Source organism: Antechinus flavipes, chromosome 2 (assembly GCF_016432865.1).
Source record: "Antechinus flavipes isolate AdamAnt ecotype Samford, QLD, Australia chromosome 2, AdamAnt_v2, whole genome shotgun sequence".
Taxonomy (NCBI): Eukaryota; Metazoa; Chordata; class Mammalia; order Dasyuromorphia; family Dasyuridae; genus Antechinus; species Antechinus flavipes.
In genome coordinates, this window is record NC_067399.1 from 335,742,364 (window position 1) to 335,766,192 (window position 23,829).

The 23,829-nt window shown below is 37.8% G+C and overlaps 1 protein-coding gene across 4 annotated transcripts in view; it reads left to right on the forward strand.

Moving 5' to 3' along the window:
• Positions 1-350: 350 nt before the first annotated feature.
• The window catches only part of PLEKHG3 (pleckstrin homology and RhoGEF domain containing G3), a 55,379-nt gene continuing 31,900 nt past the window's right edge, over positions 351-23,829 (forward strand). Inside the window, exons 1-2 of one of the 4 annotated variants that reach the window (XM_051977819.1) lie at positions 351-1,633; positions 10,886-10,941. The gene's annotated coding sequence lies outside the window, so the exon portion shown is untranslated. The remainder of the gene's footprint in view (positions 1,634-10,885; positions 10,942-23,829) is intronic. The other 3 variants (XM_051977818.1, XM_051977822.1, XM_051977820.1) reach the window with 3 other exon arrangements.

The window sequence follows — 23,829 nt, forward strand, 5'->3', positions numbered from 1 at the left end:
TCTACAACTTAACACATACAAAATACAACGGAGATACAGATAAAGAATCCTTCTGTGTCTCCCCTTATGTAGGTAGCTCATCATACTAAAAAGGGAATCATTGATCTTCCTATCAATCAATTCCCAATCTCACTTAGATTTTGAATTTGCTCTCTGAAAAGTTTATTATCTTATTCTTTTGACATCAGCTAGATGTTCTAGATCTGAGTTTGACCTTGACAAAAAAAGACAGGATAATGATTTGATTCCATCAATTCAGCCATAGGATGAATTGAATTGTTATCCAAAGATACAAATATAGTTCCTGCTGTCAAAGAGTTTACACTTAATAACGGGAAGCGATTCATACAAGTCTTATGCAAAATAAATACCGGGCAATTTGGAGGAAGGGCAGGGACATCGCAAAACACTTCATGTTGGAAGTATTCTATGAGGGTAATGGCTACTCTTAAGACTTCAAGAATAAGGTCGGGAGCACACTCAGTATCTTCAGGTCCTGGTTAGCAGCTTTTCCTGAGATGTCCCTGGTAATACTGGGAGTACAAAAACCGACCAGATCATTGCAGTTTCTGTATTTGCTGTTCTGTATTTCTTCGATTTTCTTTCCCGTGTTAATCATTAGCTGAGAGCCCCAAGCATAACCTTAACCACAGTCAGACACAGAATTTCCCCTGCAGCTACACTCCCAAACTCCGCGAAGTTTCCCCTGGCCCCAGCTGTGCGGTTCTGTAGCCTCCAATAGCTGAATTCCAGCAGCAAAGCAGTCTCCACCCACTGGAAAAATTCCTGATCCGCCCATCTCTCTCCTCCCAAGCTGTTGCTCCTGGCTCAGCTCTGCACTGACTTCCTGCCAGGCCCTGGGAAGCTGTGACCAGGGGGTCTCCCCAGGGATCTTTCTCTTAGAGATTTGGCTCCTCGCCTCCCCCTTGTCCGGTCCCTGCCAAGGGGAGGGGATGATTGGAGTGGGCGGGGGGAGTCGGCCGGCCGCGGTCCAGTTACTTTCGTAAGCGTATTTCAAAGTGTCCTCAAGATCATTCGGGCACATGGAACAGCCCTTAGTGCTTGGATTCTTCAAGCTGCTTTCACACTTTGTAGGCAACTGGACTCGGCTGAATCTGGACATCGCCGGCAGCTGGTAAGTGCTTTCTCTCTTCTCTCCTTTTCTTCTCTCTCCGCCTTTCTGATAGGGGAAGTTGGAGCTTTTAGGCTGGACAGTTTAGTAGGAAGATTCCCCGCCCCCCCCTCCACATCCCTACCCTACACCCTCCTCACACACCAATATTTCAGGCACCACATAACCACATGAGCATCCAGCGAAACGACAAAAGGGTAAGGCAGTGTTCTGTCTTGTTGCAGGGAGAATTAGTGATCACGCGGCTTGGATTATAAAAACATTTTAACCAGGAGACATTTTCTGGCCTTTTGCCCCTATCCCGGAAATAGAGAGAGCGAGAACACCCTGTGGCATGTAAGGGACTTTGAATTTGAACACCGGGAAGCGCGGGCAGGCCGGAGATTTAGGTCCCTCCTACTCCCGCCCCCTACCAGCCCGCTAGGTTGAACACTCCGACTGCTCCCTCTGCATTCAGGGTTTGTGCTTAGCGTCTCTGCCCATTGAAATCTAGACGGGAAGGTGAGTCCTCCTAACCTTGATTTTTGTTTCCACTCAGCCCTAGGGACATGGGCCTATGCTTTTTAACTCTGGCTGGCTGCTAAACTTCTCCTTTTAGGGACTACTGGGAATTTATTGTTGTAGGGATTAATTTAGTTTGATGCCAGAGGCATAGAATGAAGTTCTTGCCTTCTTTAAAAAAAAAAAAAAAAAAAAACTTAATTCTAATAGGATTCCCGCTGTAGTTTTGGGAAAAGTTTAGAAAGGAGATATTGGAAGTAGCAGGTAGAGGATGTGTAGGAACTTCTCACTAAAGCTAGGAGCCATTCCAAAAGAGACAATGACTCCAAATGGAGTTTTTGAAGATCTCTGCTTGTATCTGTCCGATTGTGGGCCCCATGATCCCCAGTAAATCCCTCTTGTTTGTTAATCCTACTTTCTTTTTAATCCCCTCTTCCCAATTAAATTTAGAAGTGGAGATGAGTGGACTACAACCAAAATAAATGATTGATTAATTAACTGGGAATTAAAATTTGGGAGGGTAGATTTAAGAAGATGGGAAAATGAATGGGAGAATGAAATAGCATGGAAATATCTCGAAAAATAGAAAGGAAAGAAAGGATGAGGAGAAAGCAGTAGAGTTTGAGAAATTTTAGCCTTATATTTCAAAATAGAGTGCTGATTCCCCACATTTGGTGTATCTTTAGGTAAGTCAGGCCCAGTAGAACAGGCATTGTGAGCCCTGAGGACTGGGAGCTGTGTCTTTGCATGTACTTTGCACATTTCTGTTGCTCAAGATATAATAAGCAGTGAGAATAATGACAAGCCACAGGAAGGGAAGGGGGCTCTCTTCTAGACAAGATTTTGGCCCGTTTTTTCTCTTGCCTTGGCCCTTTGCTATCAAGGTGGCAGTCTGAAGTGAAATTGTGAGGTAGTGATTCCACCATAATTGTTCCCAGTGAGATATCCAGCCAGCTGGGATCAAAGAGAACTAGTCAAAAGAAGTCTCTAGTGACATGTGCTGCATCAGCTTATTTGTCACTCCTTGTGTGAAAAGTTGGTGACCTCATGAGCCTTCCCCCAGCACCCCTCTCTGTGGTGACATTACACTTGTCTTATTTCTGGGATGAATTCAGCATGGGGGAAATTGAAGATTCCAAGAGTGAATTTAGCTCTATTGAAGGGCTGTAAGAAAAATTACTACCTATCTTCTACCTCCTCCACCACCAGTTTCCCTATGTGATCTCATGTCTTGTTTCCTTCCCCCTTTGCATCTATGAAAGGACTCCCTCCACTCCCACTTGTTGAATTTGTCCTGAGCAGTCACTGACAGATGATACCAGGAGCCAATCCCAGCCATTTACACTCATTGACATGTTCCATTCCTCAGGGTCCTAGTTTCAGGGTAAATATTTGATTTACCATATTCTGGGATTTCATCCTAGGCAGTTTGTTTACACAGCAGGAGGACAATCTGAGGTTAGAGGAATGGAATAAAAAGGGAGGGGGCAGATTTGTGAATTATGTCTTCCAGCCCACTGTAATCTATGGACCATGGGATACAGCCTCTTGCAGGTATGAGAGGATTAATAGTGGAGCCATACAGTTTCTCTGAATATTCTTGGAGATCAGAATGCAGTGTAGTCTTCGTTTAGCTTCTTGGGCTTTCCCTATATTCCAAACTCCCTGCTCTGTTACTTTTCTCTGATTAGTTGCTTCTCCAGATGCCTTTGTTTGATTACTACAGGCCCAAACAATTCTTCCTTTCCCTCTAGGAGCCCTCAGTCAGGGGCCTAAGCAACTGGAAAAAGAACTTCTGGAAATCCCTGTTGATGGAATGATCTAAAATTTAACCCCTAAAAGTTTGGATAGAGCCACTAGCTGATTCTTTTCTTCTCTACCCCTGAGGCCCACACGTTCATCCTTAGCCCTGACTTCTGAAAATTGCTTTCTTTTTAGTCTTTCTATTACTTTTCTGATTAGCCCAAAGTCTTCCTTTCCTTCTCCTCTAGTCCTTCCTCCTCTGTTCTTCTGACCTCCCTGCCCTACTGCAGGACAAGTGGTGCTCATACTTAGCAAATTTACATTTCTTGGTAATGCTTTTGCCTTCTAGGGGAAAGTCTGGGGAGGCTGGTAGATATGTAGGTTACTTTCTATCTTTTGTGGGTTGTGTAGTATTGCAGAGATCCCTGTATTTGCATCTGAAAATACTAAGATTAAATCCCAGGCCTCTAAGTCACTCTGGGCCTCAATTTCCTTGGGTGTAAAGTGAGAAAGTGGTGGGTTAGATTAGAATATCTCTAAAGACCTTTCCAATTTTAAATCTTGTGAATTCCATACCTAGAAGCATAATCCTAAATGGTTTTGATGAATAAGTAGATCCCTTGATTTTCCCCAGCAATCACCACTTATTAAATCTTTATTCAGTGCCAGGCACTATGCAAGTTTTGGGGGATACAAAAAAGATGGAATTTGAGGAATTTACAATCTAATAAGAGGGGGACAACAGATTATTCGAGCATGTACACAAGCTATATACAAATACATTTTTGTTGTTAGCATGCCAGATGGCACAGTGGATAGAGTGCTGGGGCTGAAGTGAGGAAGACTCATCTTCATAAATTCAAATCTGGCCTCAGATGCTTCCTGGCTGTGTGTGACCCTGGGCAAATCACTTAACCTTTTTGCCTCAGTTTCCCCATCTGTAAAGTGAGCTAGAGAAGGAAATGGCAAAGCACTTCAATATCTTTACCAAGAAAACTCCAGGTAGGGTCAGGAAGAACATCACAACTGAAACGACTGAACAACAGCAAGGTCTATGGGAGAAGACAACAAACATGTATACAAACAAGCTATATACAGTTTAAGAGAGGGCACTAAAATTAAGAGAGATCAGGATATTTTTCTGTACTCAAATTCTATAAGGTCAAAATGTTACAAAGAAAAGGTTTAACTCAGTTTCAGATTCTGAAAGGTATAATTCAGAAATGGTTTTTATAATTCTCACCCTTTTAGAGTAGTTATGTTTTATGTCCAGAGCAGGAGAGAAAAACTTTAGTGGTCCCTCAAACACAAGGAAAGACCTAGTAAATGAATAGGGATTTTACATCGCTGTCATGGATCTTTATGCTGGGAGTTATGCACTCCAAAACGAGGCAGATCACAGGTATATAACATCTATGACTTGATAGTGATCCTACTCCTTGGCTTCAGTCTTTCCTTGGAGGAATTTCCCCTATTCCCAAAGAACAGTGATGAATCAGACTTTCATCTGTGGATCCCCCTCCCCCACTTAGTCTTTCAGCAAGGGAGATAAATGCAATGGCCAGTCCTATTCCCTTATTCTTTCTGAAGGGCAAAGACCTATTGTTAGTCACAGAGATAGGAAATAAGATAGAAGCTGGGAAAGGGAAAGGTGAGAAATTGCTTGAAAACTTTACGACCTTGGATTGGGAATAGCAGGATTAGGCAAATTGGTAACATGTGGAGGCAATTTGGGGGAAATTAGTTGGAGTGAGGTGGGGAAGAGTGTATCGATAGAGGGGATGGCTAACGAGCTTTTGAGATTAACGTAGAGAGAGTTTTGCTGGTAGGTGGGATCAGAGATGGGGAGGGAATAGCATGGGAAAAAGCAATAATATACTCAATTTTGAAATCCCTGTTCAACTAGTGCAAAGAGTACTGAATTTGCAGGATTTGAGTCTCAGTTCTGCCACTTACTCACCTTGGACAGTAATTTTACCTCTGAGTCTGTTTTTTTGTCGTTTATAAAATGAAGGGTTTGTACTAAAATGATTTCTAAGGTCCCTCCCAGCTTTAAATCTCTTGTTATTCCTATGACCTTCCAAAGCCAATCAGATTAGTCTCCACCCTACCCCCACCCACCAGAGCATGACCCTCTCTGCTATCTCATATAATGTTTCAAAGTAAGTGAGTCAAATCTCCCAAACTTAATTTTATAAATTTTGTATTTGAACATTTTCCTGGGAGCATTTTTCCTGAGTCAGGAGACATAGAATCATAGAATATCAGAATTGGTAGTTATTGGAGGTAATCCAATCCAACCAGCACCTGAGCAATGGTCCTTTCCACAATATTCTTTTTATTTTTTATTTATTTTTAATAGTGTTTTTTCTAAATATATGCAAAAATAATTTTCAACATATCTATTTTTTCAAAACCTTGTGTTTCAAATTTTTCTCCCTCTTCCCCCCCAAATCCCCTCCCCAAAACATGCAAGCAATCTTCTATTTTTGAATTTATTAGGAAGTTCCTCTCTCCTCCCCCCGCGTCCCTCCCCCCCTTGCCTCCCGCCCCCCAACATTAAACCTAAATCTGACTCTGGGCAGCTTCCAGGTACTGCTTCCTAGTCCTACCCTCCTTGCTCTGTCTAATCTCTCTTCCTTTAGATAGCATTCCTACTACTTGAAGACTGCTAAGTAAATTTTGGGAGGTGGGAGATGATGTGGAAGTCTACTTGCTGTTATGATCAGGGAAGCAGTGCTGGCTTTAGAACCCCTGTTTCACAGACTAATTTGGTTAAGGAGCTCTTTCCTGCCCCACCCCAAATACTCCTATCAGAGCTATGTAATGAGGGTAAAGATAGATTTAATCAAACTTTAGAGAGGAAGTTGCAGTGAGTTCCAGGCATTGAACAACCATGAGCATACTAGGTCCTTCTTTGACAAAGGATAAAGAGGGCTGTGTGATTTAATTTCAGAGTCAGATTGGGTAAAGTTTTGATCATAGCTAAAAAACAAAGATACAGCCACAGATATTGGTAATATTTTATGAATAGTGAGCTGTGATTGACTTACTGGGTGAGAAAGGCAGGTATCACTACTCAGCTTTAGCCCTTGATATAATCGATGACATGAGAATGCTATGGCCCTCTAGTGGTCAGAGAAGTTTTGTGTGTGAGTCTGAGAGTCAATATGCATTAAGTGCCTACTATGTGCCTGGCTCTGTGTGTGTGTGTTTGCTCTTGCTACTGGTAAATTCTTGATCAGAAATAGAGAAAGATTCCAGTAATCTTAGATCTAAACTGAAAGGAAGCCCAGAGGCCATTTGGTTTAACCCTCTTGTTTCCAGTGTTTGCCACTGTTGTCAGTTCTTCTTTTTCATCTGAAGTGGATAACCTCAAGTGAAGGAGATAGAAAGTAGATATATCTATTGAGCAGAAAGGCAGGTATTTGGATTGGTATCATTTTTCATCTATCTGATATTCTGCTGGTGGCAAAAAGAGGGACAGAGGCTCTTAGTTAGTCAACCAATAAATCCAAAAGAATTTATTACAGTTCCTATCATAAACTCAATAATGTCATCTACATTACTTATGTATGCAATGATCATGTGATGGAACCTGGGGTTGGGAGTGGGGAGAGCGGTGCATTCTTTTCTTTCTTTCTTTTCTTTTCTTTTTTTTTTTTTTTTGGCTGAGGCAATTGGGGTTAAGTGACTTGCCCAAGATCACACAGCCAGGAAGTATTAAGTGTCTGAGATCAGATTTGAACTCAGGTCTTCTTGACTTCAGAGCTGGTGCTCTAACCACTGAGCATTCTTTTCTAAATCACAAAATCTCAGATTATTTTCCTTACTACTACTCTTCTACTATAGTGACACACATGTTTTAAGCTTCTTCCTTCCTAAAAATATTAATGACTGAATTTATGTTTATTTACCTCTGTTTACTTGCCACCTGAGTGATCATGTCATTTTCCTACCCCAAAATTTTCATTGGCTCCCTATTGCTTCTAGTATAAAATACAAAATCCTTAGCCTGGCACTTAAGCCCTTCATAATATGCTTCTTACCTATTTTCCAGGCTTATTCCATGTTATTTGCCTTCACATAATCTTTTTTGGCCAAACCATTCTATTACTTGTTATTCCATCTTGCTTTTGGGGGTGGGTGTTGTCTCCCCTTAAATCCCATTTACTCCCCAATTTCACCTTTAGAATTCCCAGCTTCCTTCAAAGCATGCAACTCATTACCACCTCTACACTAAGGCCTTCCAGATCCCTCTAGTTGCTAGTATTTGCTTCCTTTTGAAATTACTTTGTATAACTTTGAATATAATTTGTATTAATTTTATCTGTGTACATATTGTACCTCTCCAACTTACAATATTAGCCCCTGTAGTTTAGAAACTGTATCTTTTTTTTTTTTTTTAAATCTGTAGCACATAGTATAATGCTGGGGCGTTTAATAAATATTTGTTGAATTTAATTGACCTTGGGCAAATCCTTCATTTCTTGGGACAACAGTTTTTTTCTTCTATGGAATGAGGTGGTTGGAGTCACAGATTGATCTCTACTGTCTTTTCTCTAAGCCTTATGACTCTTAAGTTGAGCAGAATGGGCTGCTCTACCAGTATGTCTTTCTGGGGAAAACATCTTGGTAAGTGCCTGGATGGCTCTTGGGTCACAGGCTTCTTATATCAAATGTACACGGTTAAGATATGCAGGGCTGCTAGCAAGTTTGCCTTAGCACAAAGTGGGAGGAGATAGATAGTAGGGCATGGGAATGGGTGAATAAGTAGCTAATTAGGATTATAACTTGTTCTTCTACAGTGACCAAGTATTGAGGTGATAGTTTTGGAGGGTATTGTATTTCCAGTGATCTTTTGGTATGTATTAAATCAGATATACTATGTTGGGGAAATAATAAGTTGTGATAATTCTAATCTTTTGGAAGTTTTTCTTTGTCTTTTTTTAAAATATCAATTTTTCTCCAGAAAACTGTCTAATGGATTCCACTATCTTTCAATGAAAGTATTGATGGGTTTTGTTTTGTTTTTTAATACATTTAGTCTGTGAAAGGGGCTGACTACTATTGTTTCTCAGATGGCACTTATATATGTAGGACCTGCATTCCATTCCTCCCCTGAACTAGGGGGCCAAGAGACCATCTCTCTTGCAAGCAGTAGGAGATTGGATTTCTTTCCTTGATTCACTAACTCTAAATTAGGCCAAGCAAGCCAGGATTTGGAAAGACCTATCCCAAATATTTTTGTTCATAACGGTGGCCTCCAAATTCTTTTGATTGCATATCCCTGTCAGTAAAGCAACTTTTTTAGCATGTACCCTCACTATATTTCTATTTGTCTTTTTATAAATTAATGTATTACTGTACAAATATATTTTAGAAGTTACAAAACATACTCAAGATGAAAATTAGAAAGGATATAAGATGAAATAAATATTTTATAGTTTTTATTTAATTCTATTAATGATAATTGTTTATATTGTCTACAATATTAATATTTGTGATTGAACATAGTTTATTATTTTTAAAAAATCTCGGTTTAATATTTTTGTGATAGAGCAATTAAGACTGTTATTTCAACATTTGATTTTATTGGCTGTCATGGCTAAAAAATTCCCAACTATATGTAAATCCAAATGTTGGCTATGCTTACTGTATCCTGCCTTTCATTTTTGTATGCTGTCTACCAATTGTACAAGGGCTTTTTTTGAATTTTGGCTAGTAATATTCCATCTTCTTTAATGTTAATCAATTCTTGCAAATTAATTTGAAAAAGTTGCATTTTAAAGATTTTTAATATATCAGCTCAAAAACATAGGAACTCTTTGGAAGATTTAGAAAACCAGAAAAGTTTAGAAATTAGAAGATTAGAAAATTATTTTTCCAAGTATTTTAATCATGTAGCTATGTGTTTGTGTAGGAGATAATACAGTTTTTTCAGCAAGAGAAGCTTAGTTTTCAAATGACTTGCTAAATATGATGGCTTCATATTATTATTAGCTAATAACTCAAGGTGTAATAAACATTCAGGATGAAGTTCATCATTAATTCTAATGGATATAAATCCATATTGCAAATCTTTTTGAAATTAAATTTTTTTTAGCCATGTGCTTTCAGGTTTGACTAGATTATTTTTGTTTTCAACTCAGATGTGACTAGTAAAGAGCTCATACTGAGTTAGAAGTTTCAGTTCCCTGTTTCTTTTTGTCAGTCAAAAAAGGACCTTGTATGCTTAGGGTCTCATGTCCATTGTTTGGGAGAATGAGGGACATACCAAAAGGTATAAGTCTCTTTTCTAGAGCAGTTTGAAATCTAGCTATTACACACAAACAATTTAAGGTCATGTACACTGATAAAAAGACAGTCATAGGTTCATAGATTCCCTTCTTTTGCAAATGAGGGAATAGCATCTCAGAGAAGACTTCCCTAAGATTGCATAGGTGAACATATATAAGGAGCATTGAATGAAGATTAAAGTAACATTAAATTTATAATTGTCTGCTGATTTGTCATCATTAGTTATCTTAAAGCTGCTTGTTTATTTTTGAGAGCTAGTTAAAACTTGATAGTATTACTCAGAAATCCACTTATCTGGGTATGTGAAAGTTGTGCTTGGGCACAATATGCAGAAAGTAAGTAAATGAGTAAGTGACCCCTGCTGTCCTTCCATATTTTGGAATTCTTACCCTTCTTTGAAGAATATCTTGTTAAATAGGGAACATACAACTGTCTGACTTAGGAACTGGGTGGAGGATACAGAGTACCAGGTGGTATATTTAAATATTACGAAGGCATAAATTGTTATTAAAATTAAAAATATTAATGAGAGTTCTAATCATTTTTCCTGCACCCTAATAGATCTTTTTGACAGTCCCTGGAGGGTGCTCCTGTTTGGAGTTCATTAGTTAAATATCATTAGTATGGAGGACCTGCCTAGTGGCCAGTGACACTGTGATCGATTGCTTCTAATTTAAGTTGGGACTAACCTGACAACTGAAAGAAGGCAAAAATCTTAGTTCTCACAGTTCTTGGTCCTAAGTTCAGATGGTTTTTATCTCCCACCATATCAGCACATAGAAGAAATTTACATTGTGTACTTGTGGTCAGGTTCCTTTGGTCTTTTTTCCTTGTGGGAGGAGCAGGGTCACTGCTATAGTCTGAGAACATTTATTTCATGCCTGTTGTTTGGGGGAGTGAGGGACACAAAAGAAGTTGTTTACCTATTCTCTATTCTTAAGCAGTTTAGAATCTAACTGATCAACACAAAAGCAATTTAATATCTTGTACCGGTTCAAAATAGCAGTCATAGGTTCACAGATCTTCTCATTTGTAAAATGAGGAAATAGTCTCAGAGAAGACTTGCATAGGTGAACACACATACAAAACATCAAATGCAGATTTAAATAATGTACATAAATGTTGAGGAGATGATGTGCAAGATGTTTATATTTACACCCTGCTTATTATTATTATTAATAATTGTTAATATTCATGTGTCTCTTTAAGGTTCGCGGAATCACTCTATATATTATTTCATTGGCTCTTCACAGCAACTCTTTGAGGTAGGTACTCTTTTTAATCTCCATTCTGTGGATGAAAAAACTGAGATTGAGAAAATTTAAGTGACTTACCTGTGGCTAATAAGTGTCTAAGTCAAGATTCCAACTGAGGTCCTAACTTCAAATCCACTGAGTTTTCAGTCCACTTACCTAGCTTTCCTACTAGGTACTTCATTTCCTAATCTCCCTACTTCCTGCCTTTCCTTTAACTTCCTTCTTACCCCACTTTTAAGTTAAATAAAGCACATCCTGGAGATGCTCATGCTTTTAGTTATGAATTTACAGATGACTTCATTTTGAAGATGTACTCCTTAAGGTCTTCACATCAAGCCAGGTCAAACAAACACAAAAAATGTCTTTTATGTGTTGATATGTATTTCTTGTTGGCTTGTAGATAAAAACTAATGAAGATATTTCATATGTGAAGGGAAAATGAGAAAGGAGAAAAGTATCAACTTTGTTCATTCTTTGGATCTGGTTTCAAGGAAACCAAGATCATACAAGTGGCTTATCTATGTGATTTTTTCTTTTAAATAATAGCTTTTTATTTTTCAAAAATCATAGAGAGATAGTTTTCAACATTCACCTTTGCAAAACTTTATGCTCCAAATTTTTTCCTTCTCTTCCCACCTTCCCCCTCCCCTAGACAGCAAGTAATCTAATATAGGCTAAATGTATACAATTCTTCTGAACGTATTTCCATATTTTTGTGCAGCATGATCGAAAAGGAAAAAAGTGAGAAAGAAAAAAACAAGTAAGCAAACAACAACAAAAAGGTGAAAATACTATTTTGTGATCCACATGTAGTCCCCATAGTGCTCTCTGGATGCAGATGGTTCTATCACAAATCTATTGGAATTGGCTTGAATCACCTCATTGTTGAAAAGAGCCAAGTCCATCAAAGTGGATTATCTATAAAATGGAGCTATTGATAAACTGGCTATTCCTTATTCCTGGAATGCTTTCCTTCCTATCTTTATCTCCTAGTTTTTTGGGTTTCCTTCAAGTACCAGTTAAAATCCTACCTACCTCCTCCTGACCCTCTCCCTTAATTCTAGTGCCCTCCTTATATTGAGTTTTCAGATTTTATTCTGCCTACAGTTTGTTTTTTCATATTTGCTTATATGTTCTCTCCCCTCCACGCCCTTCCCCCCCCCCCCAACTGTGAGCTTCTTAAGAAAGGGATGTTCTTTTATCTTTCTTGTATCCCCAACACTTAGCATAATACTTGGGGCATAGGAGATACTTAATAAATAAGTCACTAACTCACTGATTGATCTTCAATCCCTTTACTCCCAAGGTTGTTGTGAGGACTAATGAGTTAATGTACACTGTGTAGTTATTGTGATATTGAATGATTTAGCTTTGTTCCTGTATCTTTGGTATTTGACTTCCGGCATTTAGCTGGAGGTATTTGCGTGCTAATAGCTGCGTTCAGCTCACCTACTATAATGGAGTCTCCACTGGGTTCCTAGCCCTGCTGAGGAGCATGTCAGTTGGGAATGGGAAGTCTCATTTCCTTCTTTAAAAAGCCCCCAGGAATCAGGAATGAGAGAAATGTAGAAAATATGCCCCACATGCGGAACTGTTTCTGAATAAGGCATTTATTAAAAAGGTTTTGCAGAAGGCGGCAGTTGTTCTTTAATTTCAGAGCTATTTGTGTCTGCTTGCTGCATTTGAAGTTTGTTAACTGTTTAGGTGCCAGTTCTTCTGGGATATGAATGTAGTTTCTCAGTTCCTATCACAAAGACACCAGGGAGCCCTTTGTAGGCATGGGGACCTAATTTCTGTAATCAGTTTCAGAACCTTATTTCTTAGTGATTTCACTTGAAATTTAGGCATATGCCTTTTTTTTAGTCATCTATCTTATATATAATCACATTTAAAATTATGAATGTTAGACTAGTGTTTTCTTTCATTTATTTCTTCTTTATTGCTTTTTTGGGGTGTGTGAGAGGAAATCTCTTTTACTTTGTTGTTTAATTTTAAGTGCACAGCTTTTATCCTAATCTCTTCCTAAAGGCTGTCTCCAACCATCAATTCCTACTCTGTCTCAAGTCCTTTAAATTTACTGAAATTTCTACTTTCTTTTTATTTATTTAGTAAATATTGGTCTTTCCTTTTCTTCAAGGTTCTTTCCTAGGCCCTTTTTTCTCTCTACATTCTCTAATAGCTTTATTAGCTCCCCCGAGTTTCATTACCATCATTATGCAGATGATGCCCAGATCTATATATGCAGCCCCAAAAATTCCCTTTGAGCATCAGCAATGGGCTATTGGACTTCTCAAACTGAATGTTTCAGAGACAATCCCAAATTCCAACATCCAAAACTAAATTAATTAACTTTACTTCCAAAGCATCCTCTTTTCCAAATTTGCCTGATTTTGTCAAAGTTGCCACCATTCTTATGTCCTATAGGGGTCCATGATTCTGGTGCCATCTTCAATGCCTCACTCTCCCCTCATCCACATACCCAATCAGACATTAAATTTTTCTCATTCTACTCATACAGTAGCTCTCATAGCTGATCCTTTCTCTGTAGCCACATCATTAATGCCTCAGTTGAGAATCTCATCACTTTTTAGCCTAGATTATTTCCACATACCCTCCCCCCAAATAGTCCCTCTGTCTCCTCTCTTTCCATCCTGTCCTTCCACACTGCTGCCAAAGATATCCTTAAAAACATATCGGCCTGTGTTAAATCTACCTTCAATCAACCCCACTGGTATGAAATATAAACTCTTCTGATTAACTTTTTTTTAGTTTTTTATTTTTCCCAACACATGAAAAGATAATTTTCAACATTTATTTTTGTAAGACTTTGTGTTCCAAAATTTTCTCCTTCCTTCTCTTACCTCCCTCCCCAAGACAGCAAGCAATCTGATATAGATTAAATATATGTAATTCTTTTAAACATATTTCCATATTTGTCATACTATGCAAGAAAAATCAGACCGAAAGGGGAAAAAAATCACAAGAAAGGGAAAAAAGCAAACAAACAATAATAACCAAAAAAAAAGAAAAGAAAAAAGATGACAATGCTATATACTTCAATCCATATTCAGTCTCCATAGTTATCTCTATGGATGCAGATGGCATTTTCCATCCCGAATTTGTTGGAAATGCCTTGAATCACTGCATTGTTGAGAAGAGCCAAGTCCATCACAGTTGATCATCACATAATCTTGTTGATACTGTGTACAATGTTCTCTGTTAGCTTTACTCAGCATCAGTTCATGAAAATCTTTCCAGGATTTTCTGAAACACTGATTAGCTTTTGAAGCTCTTAGTTTTAACCTATTTTTCCAACCTTCTTGAATATCACTCCCCTCTCTCACTGCCTCCTTTCCTCTGCAGTCCAATAAATTGTCTTTTCTCCTGTCTCTGCTCTCACTAGAGTTTGTGACACATTGTTTTTCTCTTCCTTCAAGACAGCAAACATCAATCCTATATGAAGTCCCCTCCCCTTCCCTCCCATTCCCTCCACCCTCCTCCACCTGCTTGTGATATCTTTGCCAAACTAGATAGTATTTAGCTATTTTGATATTTATTTTGCATATGCTTATGTTTAGGGTAGCACAGTGGATACTTCACAGGATATTTGCAATTGTATGACCCTGTGCAAGTCATTTAATCCCATTTGCCTCAATTTTTCAACTATAAAATGAGCTGGAGAAGGAAATGCTAAGCATTCCAGTATCTTTGCCAAGAAACTCCAAATGAGGTCACAAAGAGTTGGAAACAACTGAATAATATTTGTATTTATATTTGGCTTCTCTATTAGCATGTAAGAACCTTGCATTTTCTATATTTATATCCACAATGTCTGGTATGTAACTGACACTTAATAAATGTTTGTCGATTGCTTCTTTCTTTTCCTAGTTATTTAAGCAGTTAGTTAAAAACCTCCCCTCCCTTTTCAACTTTTGCTTTGTTATTTCTGTTCCTTTTCAGTCTGTTTTGCCTTTTATTTTTAAGAGTTATAGACTTGTTTCTGCTTTGCTTTCTGTGTTTTTTATGAACTTAAACTTTTGAAGGAAGAGGTTTAGACTCTAGCTACCTTCTATGTTATTCATTTTTTATAGAGGCAGTTAGGTGGTACAGTGAATAAGAGTGCCTAACTTGGAGTCAGGCAGACCAAAATTCAAATTGGAGTTCAAACACTGCCTGCCTTAGTTTCCACCAGATGTAAAATGAGGACAATGAGTACCTTATAGAGTTGTTGTGAAGACCAGTGAGATAACAAACACAGCACTTCACAAACCATAAAGAGATATATAACTGATAGATATTGAGATATTGTTTGTTTCTTCCTGGCCAAAATCTTGGCAGTTCCAACTTCTGAGAAAAAAAGTGAATTTCTTTTTTTTTGAGGAAAAAAAATGCACTAGTGTAGCAAGAGAGACTCCTCTTTCCTCTCAAAGCATCTTCCAGTATTAGTATGAGACAAGGAGGGTCTTTGTTCTCTTTCTTCCCTCTCTACTGACCTGTGTAGCTCCCCACGGCTGAGTGCATGTTGCTGTGGTGTTCTTAGATCTTTTGAGGTGAGAAGCTGGGTACTTGAAAAGATGGTCTCCAGAGGTCTGGTTTTTTGTTGGTTTTTAGAAAAGCCTTGGATAAAGCAAAGTTAACCTTACTCACACCTGTTACTACAGCTTTTTTTTTCTCAAAAGCCCTGGAGAGTGGTTTTGATTTGTTTGATTTTTAACAGTGAAGTGCTGTGGGGACTCGCAGAACAGGTGAGAATAGCCCTTCCCACTTGGTCTAATCTCAGCCTTGGCTGGGAGCCAGACCTGTCACTGACTCACAAGGCAGCTAATGATGCCAAAGTGAGTGAAATAGCTGCCCACCACTTCCTTTGGGTTTAGGAGGATGGAAAGAGCAGGCTTGGAAGATGAAATCTGCAACATCAACTTAGCTACCTCATGTGGTCCTGGTTAACAGCCACTTCTTTCTAGGCAATCCATTCTTCCCGTTTGAGCACTTCTGCCCCCTGAGCAGATGTTCTGCCCCAACTTCCTTTCCCTTCCCCCTCTTCCAGGGCTTAAGAGTCTTATGACTGCTCCCCAACTTCAGTTACATCCTGTCTAGTCCTTTTGTGCTGTGTTTCAGAATTGGGGAGAACACTTTTCTCCACCCACTTGGGAACTGGTTGGATGAGTTTCTTTGGCAGTTGGGTCTTTCTACTTGAAAACAAGAATGGGGGTGGGGTAGGGGGTTTTTCTTGGATGGAAAGGAAGACTCTTGCACTGGGATTTGTGAAGAAGTGACCAATGTGGTTTCCTGCTTTCAGGTGTCTGGTAGGGCTAGCTACTTGTCTCTGAGGCATCTGGGTATTCTTCCACCTTTCTCTAGGATCACAAGATTATAGTTAGAGAGCTAGAAGAAGTCTTAGAGAACATTTAATTCAGTCAATGCCTCTTCTTTTATAAATGGAGACTTATAAAAGGTATAGTAGTAACTGTCAGAGGTAATAGCCACTAGGCTATCTCCCCAGGGCCAGAAATGATTTCTGGTAGATTAGAGATCAAACATGTTGGATTAGCTTTTGATTTTTCTCTCAAAAGTAGGATCCAGGTTAAGCCTGAGAAAGGGCTAATTATATTAAAAAATAAACAGAAGGGGACAAGTAAATATTTTAAATGCCTTTTCTGCAAGGTGAGAAGCAAGATTTGGAGTCGGGAAGAACTGTGTTCATGTCTTGACTCTATATGCTTATTAGTGATGTGACCTTCTGCACATCTCTATATGTTTTAGGAAACTCTTTAAGATTTACTTAGCAAGTCCCCCGAAGCTGTTGATTTTTGTGATAAATGATGGTGGAAGGAGTAGTTCCTCACAATGACAAAATCACAATTATATCCTGTTTTGTAAGGTTGGTAGGGGCAGAATGTTGGAGAATGTACTCCTGCAGTTTATTCAAAATCCAGCTCTATTTCTAAACTTGTGTAGTCATTTTCAATCACATCCAATGCTTTGAGATCCCTTTGGGTTTTCATGGTAAAGATATTCTAGTAATTTTCCATTTCTTACTTCCATTCATTTTATAGTTGAGGAAACTGAGTCAAACAGGATTAAGTGACTTGCTCACAGTCATAAAACTACTAAGTGTCTGAGACTATATTTGAACTTGGGTCTTCTGGATTCCAGGTCTGGCATTTTATTTACTGTGCTGCCTTAGCTGCATATTTCTAAACTTGGGAAATTCAATTTTTTTAAAATAGTATTTTATTTTTTCTAATTATAAGTAAAGACAACTTTTATTATTTATTTTTACAAGAAGGAAAATCCATTCTTTCTGAATTTTTATTGCTAACATTTTATTTTGACATGTCATAGAACCTCCTCAGGGTAATTTTAGTTGAATCTTCCATTTTGTATTATCTCTAAAAACATTTTAAGTTAAACATAAGTAATTACAATTAATCCTTGCATTCTAGTAGACATCTGTTTGTTAAATGACAGGTGTATGTTTTATAAATAAGTACCTATGAGGTCCTATGTTTTTGATCTTAAGCTTTGTTCCCAACTAAAGCTCTTTTCATTAATATAGGTATAACAATTGTGTATATTACTCTTTTGACATTACTTTGTTTGCTCTGCATCGTTTTATCTCCTGTTGGCTTTGGAGTCAAAAGCTCTGACTTTAAATTCTGAGTATGCTGTTTATTCCCTTAACCTGATTTTAGGCAAAATCATTTTACTTCTCTGGGTCTAAATTTCCAATTCTACATATATGTTATTCATTATATAGCAGTAATATCTCATTGCACTTATATGAAATAACTTATTGGGTCATTTCTTGGCCATTGAATACACTAATGAATTCACCAGCTCAGTTGAACAAATATAGGCATTTAAATTTGTTTTTGCTATTTTTTTCCCCTTGTCACTTTCATTTTAGCACACATAATCTCTAGGCAACAAACCATCCCTTGTAAGAAAGGGGAAAAAACGGGGGTGGAGGGATGGAGAAAAGAAAATTCAATAAAATTAACATCTCAGTTGAATTTGATGGTGTATACTGCACCCTATCCCTGCAAAGAAGGGAGGGAGGTATATTTTCTTATCTTTCCTCTGGGACTAAGTTTGGTCATTATAATTAAACAGCCAAACAAATATTTATTAAATGCTTACTTGGTACCAGAAACTCTGCTAGGCAATGGCAATATAAAGTCAAAAAACCAAATAGCCACTAACCTCATGGAGCTTATATACGGAAGGGAACATTACATTTTCCCTCCTTATCTGGGGTGCCAGATTAGGTCAACTTCCTATTCCATCATTGGAATCATAGATGTCACAAACCATTCTTTGTAGATTATATATTCCTTTCTACATAGCAGCCTAAAATAAATTTAATAATTTTCTTTCTCTTAACTTTATTAATCTCTTTTTTGATTCTCAGGATTTCTGATTTGGTGTTTAATTGGGAATTTTTAATTTGTTTGTTTTCTATTTTAAAGTTACATGCCCAATTCATTGATCTGTTCTTTATTTTATTAATATAAACATTTACACATACATGCCAAAATGTGGTGTTCTTGTTTCTTCTTTAAAATAATAATAATAATGGTTCTTTCTGGAGGCGAGAGGGTAGGTTTCTTGGGGGAGGTTTTTCTGGAGGCAGCCTTAATATCAGTGCAGATCAATAATCAACCCAAATGCAGCCAGCTGGTAAAAATACAAACATTTTCTCCTTGCAAAGTAGCCTGGTTAGTTGAGGCCTATCTCTCTGCTTGGTTCCAAGAGCTCTTGCAGCTTTGTCCTTTGCTTCTGCCTCTGCTTTCTTCAGCCTTCAATCCACCCACTCTTCATGTAATTCCGCTCAAGTACTGATCTGGGTGCATCCCATTTTGGAATGTTGTCTCATTATTGTCATTCCCTTTGATAAAATTATTGATTGTTGCTATGGTGTTGTTTGACTCATTCATTCTTTGGGAACCTTCTCTCTTATAACCCACAGCAAAGTAATTTCACTTGAGACCTGATACCAGTGTTTGCTTAGAGCAGAATGTGATTCTGACCAGGACTCAAAACCCACATTCCCCATACTGTAGGAAATTTAAATCTTTAGTTTTTGTATCCACATAGTTTCTTGCCAGTCAGGTGGCATTGTGAAGGAAAGGTTTGGTCTTGGAGTCCAGGAAGATCTGAACTGGATTCCTGCTTTATACATGTAGAAGCTGTGGGACATAGGTCATTCACTTAATTTCTCTTAGCCTTAATTTCCTCATCTGTAAAAGAGGAACAATCAGAACACCTACTTCTCAGAGATTTTTTGAGAATCAGATGAAAGAGATAACTTAGATATAATGCTTTATAAACTTTAAAGTACAGAAATAAGGAAGTTTAGAATGAAGGTGCTTGGGGTAAAAAATGAGTTCAGTTTTGGATTTATTAAATTTGAAATGCCTATACGACATCTAGGTTCTTTATCCAATAAGTTGTTAAAGATAGTGAAATGTAGCTCAAATAATGGGATTCTCTGTGGATGGTGAGGTCCTAGAAATGCTTCTTTTGCAGATGTGCTTGTTCTATCAGGCCATAGAAGGATAAGTCTCCTGGAAGAGATATATAAGTACTTAAAACTGTTTGACCATCTACATAGGAAAGACAAAGTAGATGAAGAATATCTGTTGCCCATATAATGATAGGCAGTTAAATGGACAACCTAGGGTACTTGTCTATCTATATGCATATCTAGGACAAATAGTACTAATGAAAAACAAGAAATGAATTAGAGATTGGGCTGCATTGCCTTTTGGAAGTTACTAGATTTCCTTTAATGATCCCAAGTTTCACTGAGAAACAAAGGCACCACCTTTTACATATGGTACTCTATTAGTCTAGGTGGTATATTATTTCAAGATATTAAATAGCTCTGAATTTCTGGAAACAAGTATCATCCAGAGAACAATAGAGAGGAATATGATGGGTAAGAATAGGCTGCAATATCTAACCAATGAGAAACTTTGAAGAAATAGAAATAAAATCTATTAGCAATATACTAGGAAAAGATGGACAAGAAATAGCAAGTGAGTATTCCACTGTCAGAAGAAAGAGGAAGGTCCACATTAAGTGGATCTCTGTGCACACTGATGAGAGATTTTTTTTAAGAAGAGTTGTTTGCGAGTGAGTTAGGACCGGCATCCCTGGAGGGAATATCCAGATAGACCAGATCACAAATTCATTTGAGAACTACCATTTAATTCTTGCCAGAATTCTGTGAGGTAGATAGGGGAGGTAGTATTGGGTTCCTAGGATTTTAGGACAAAAGCTGGGAAGGGACTTTTGAAAACATCTAGTCCAAATCTTTTTAGAGATGTAGAAAGTGAGACCCAAATAGACTTAATGATTTGCTGAGGATCACAAGGCTAACAAGACTAGAATTTGTTTGTGCCCTCTGACTTCAAATCTTTACCTCTTTTGTCTCTGCCATTTAATCTTGTGATGGATGAAAATGCTAAGTTTCAGAGGGATTGTGACTTGTTCAGAAATCACAAGAGATAAGGCCCAGGGGTTCCAAATGTTAGTCCCTCATTCTTTGTACTGAGCCATGTTTTGTTTTGTTTTTTCTTTTTTAGTTTATTTTTAAAACACATTGTTTTATGAATTATGTTGGGAGAGAAAAATCAGAGCAAATGGGAAAAACCATGAGAGAGATAAAAAACAGAAAAAGAAGTGAACATAGCATGTATTGATTTATATTTAGTTTCCTTAGTTCTTTCTCTGTTTGCTGATGATATTTTCTGTCCAAAGTCTTATTGGGATTACTTTAGATCACTGAATTACTGAGAAGAACCAAGCCTTTCATAGTTGATCATTGCACATTCTTGCTGTTAGAGTGTACAATGTATTCCTGGTTCTGCTTGTTTCATTCAGCATCAATTCATGTAAATCTTTCCAGACCTTTCTATAATCAGCTTGTTCATCATTTTTTATGGAACAATAATATTTAATTCCCTTCATGTACCACAACTTGTTCAGCCATTCCCCAACTGATGGGCATCCACTCCTTTTCCAATTCTTTTGAGCCATGTTTTTATTCCCTGTTTGATGTCGCTGCTAAGGTTTCTATCCTTATTTATTCTACCTTTGGAAATGAGGAATTTGTTGTATCCTCCAATTCCTCTCTGACAACAGTATCTGTCTGGAAGCTTCTCCTCTCCTCCATGCTCTTAACTTCCCCAGATTTCCACTGGATAACTGGGACTGTTGTTAGTGATGTTTTTTTGTTATTTATTTGTACTTTGTGCAGATGAAAATGAACCTACATTTTGAGGCAGAGAACCTATGTTCCAACTGCCATCTTTTATTTATATGCCTTTAGGCAAAATCATTTAAACTTCTCTGGGTCTCATGTTCTTCATCTGTGAAGATGAGAGATTGGACTAATAATCTCTGAGGTTCCTTCCAGCTCTGTGTGTTCCTGCACTCTGTAAAATGCCTTACATTTTCTATTGTTTGTTTTCCTCTGTTAACTTTCAAGGGAAAGTGTGAATCTTTTGCCTAAATTCTAATCATTGTGTGTCTGTCTCCCATCTCAGGCCTCTAGGGAATGTGTCCTGTCTCTTAGAACAACATGATCTTGTGAATTCCATTTTACTTCGTCTTCTGGTCTGGCCCTCCCTTCATCCCTGCACCCCACAGGAGGTATATTGGCTGCTTCCTTTCTAGCTGAGTCATTTTCTATTTGTCCTGAATCCAGTGCTTGGCAATAGAACATGAAGGTTTTGGACTTTCTTTTGTTGTTTGTGGTTATAAAAACAACAAAGCTGTTAGGTGTTGGGAGGTATAAAAAGTTAAATATGTGTTTCAACTAGAGAGTATTAACTTAAAGTGGAGGGGGAAAGAACCAAAGTTCCAGAGAAATGAATCTCTTTTTTCCTATCTAGTCACTCAGTAAATAAACATGAAGTGTCTACCATGTGCCAGACATTATGCCAATAGACCTTGTACTTCTAAAAAGAGGCATAAGATAGTTTCTGTCTTTATTTTATTTGTTTTTTTTCCTTTGTTCTCCCCTCCCCCACTATTTTTTATTTTATTTTATTAAATTTTTATTAATTTATTATTTTATTTTATTTTGCTGAGGCAATTGGCGTTAAGTGACTTGCCCAGGGTCACATAGCTAGGAAATGTTAATGACTGAGACCATTTTTGAACTCGGGTCATCCTGACTTTAGTACTGGTACTCTGTCCACTGGGCTACCTAGCTGCTCCAGTAGTATTTTATTTTTTTCCAATTATATGTAAAGATAAGTTTCAACATTCACTTTTAAAAAATTTTTTATTTTATAATAACTTTATATTGACAGAATCCATGCCAGGGTAATTTTTTTACAACATTATCCCTTGCACTCGCTTCTGTTCCGATTTTTCCCCTCCCTCCCTCCACCCCCTCCCCTAGATGGCAAGCAGTCTTATATATTCAACATTCACTTTTATAATAAAATTTATAGTTCCGGTTTCCCCCCCTCAAGACAGCAAGCAATTTGATATAGATTAAACATTTGTGGTTGTTTTAAACATATTTCCATATTTGTCATGATGTGTAAGAAAAATCACAAAAAAGAGAAAACCACATGAAAGAAAAAACAAAAAAGTGAAAATACTATACTTCAATCTGCATTCAGACTTCATAGTTCTTTCTCTGGATGTACATAGCATTTTCCATCATGAGTATTTTGGAGTTGTCTTTAGATTGCAGTTCCTGTTTCAAAAGAGCAATCTAAAGTAGACAAAAAGCAAACAAATATGGACACACGTACTATGCACAAAATAACTAAGAAATAATTGAGCAAAAGCACTAGAATTAAGAAAGGAGAAAAAGGTTTTCTCTGTTGGGCCATAGTTGTACAAAGTGGAGGTGAAGCTCACGGTTTTTCTTTGTCAGGTATTCTTATGCACTAGGAGAATATAACGGGTTTACTGCTAGATACCTCATTCATTCTCAGATCCAGCAATTCCTTTGAACCTGCTGAATGGTAAATATTCTAAACTAGAAAAATCTGGTCCCTGTTTTCCCCATTTTTTTAAGTCTCCCCTCCCAGCAGGTGGCCTCACAACAATTTACTGATGCAGTAAGCCAGACAAGGTCACCTTTGCAGTCACTAATTAGCTTTATCCCCACCCCTCTGCTTCCCAGCAGGTTCTGAAAACCTTCTTGTAACTTCAGAGACAGAGGACTTTACTAATAAAAAAAATTTCTTATCTAGGAAAGCCTTATCTTACTTAGAGAGATGAAACCCTAAAAGAGAAAGAGGTGGGCCTTCTGGGACTTGTCAGTATTTTCTAGGGAAAAATAAATTCCTCATTACTTATTCAGTTATTATTCAACCTGGCTTTCATTCCTACTACTTTACTGAAATACCTTTCTCCAATGTTACTGAAGTCAGTAATTGTTAATTCCTTTCTCCAGGGTCACAAAGAAATTCCCAATTGCTAACTCCAGTGACATTTTTATGGTCTTTCTTTAGTATTTAACACTAAAGATCACCCCTCCTTCCTTGAGTTTTATGAATTTGTGTTAACTTTTCATGACCTCTGGGAACATACTATCTATAGGACTTTCTTGTTATCTATTGTTAGATATTTCTCCAGTGGATTAAGGCAAGCAGGGTTAAATGACTTGCCCAGGATCATATAGCTAGTGTCTGAAATTGGATTTAAATTCAGGTTTTCCTGATTCTAGGGTCCAGCCCTATTTACTGAGTCACCTAGGTGCCTCTCCTAATGCTCCTGATTGGTGAGTCTCTGGCTCAGATCACCATATCATTTCACAAGTTCCTCATTTCCAGCTCCCTTTATGTGTTGTTTGTCAACATTGGAACATAAGCTCTTTGAGGGTGGGGATTATCTTCTCTTATATTGGGAATCCCTAATGCA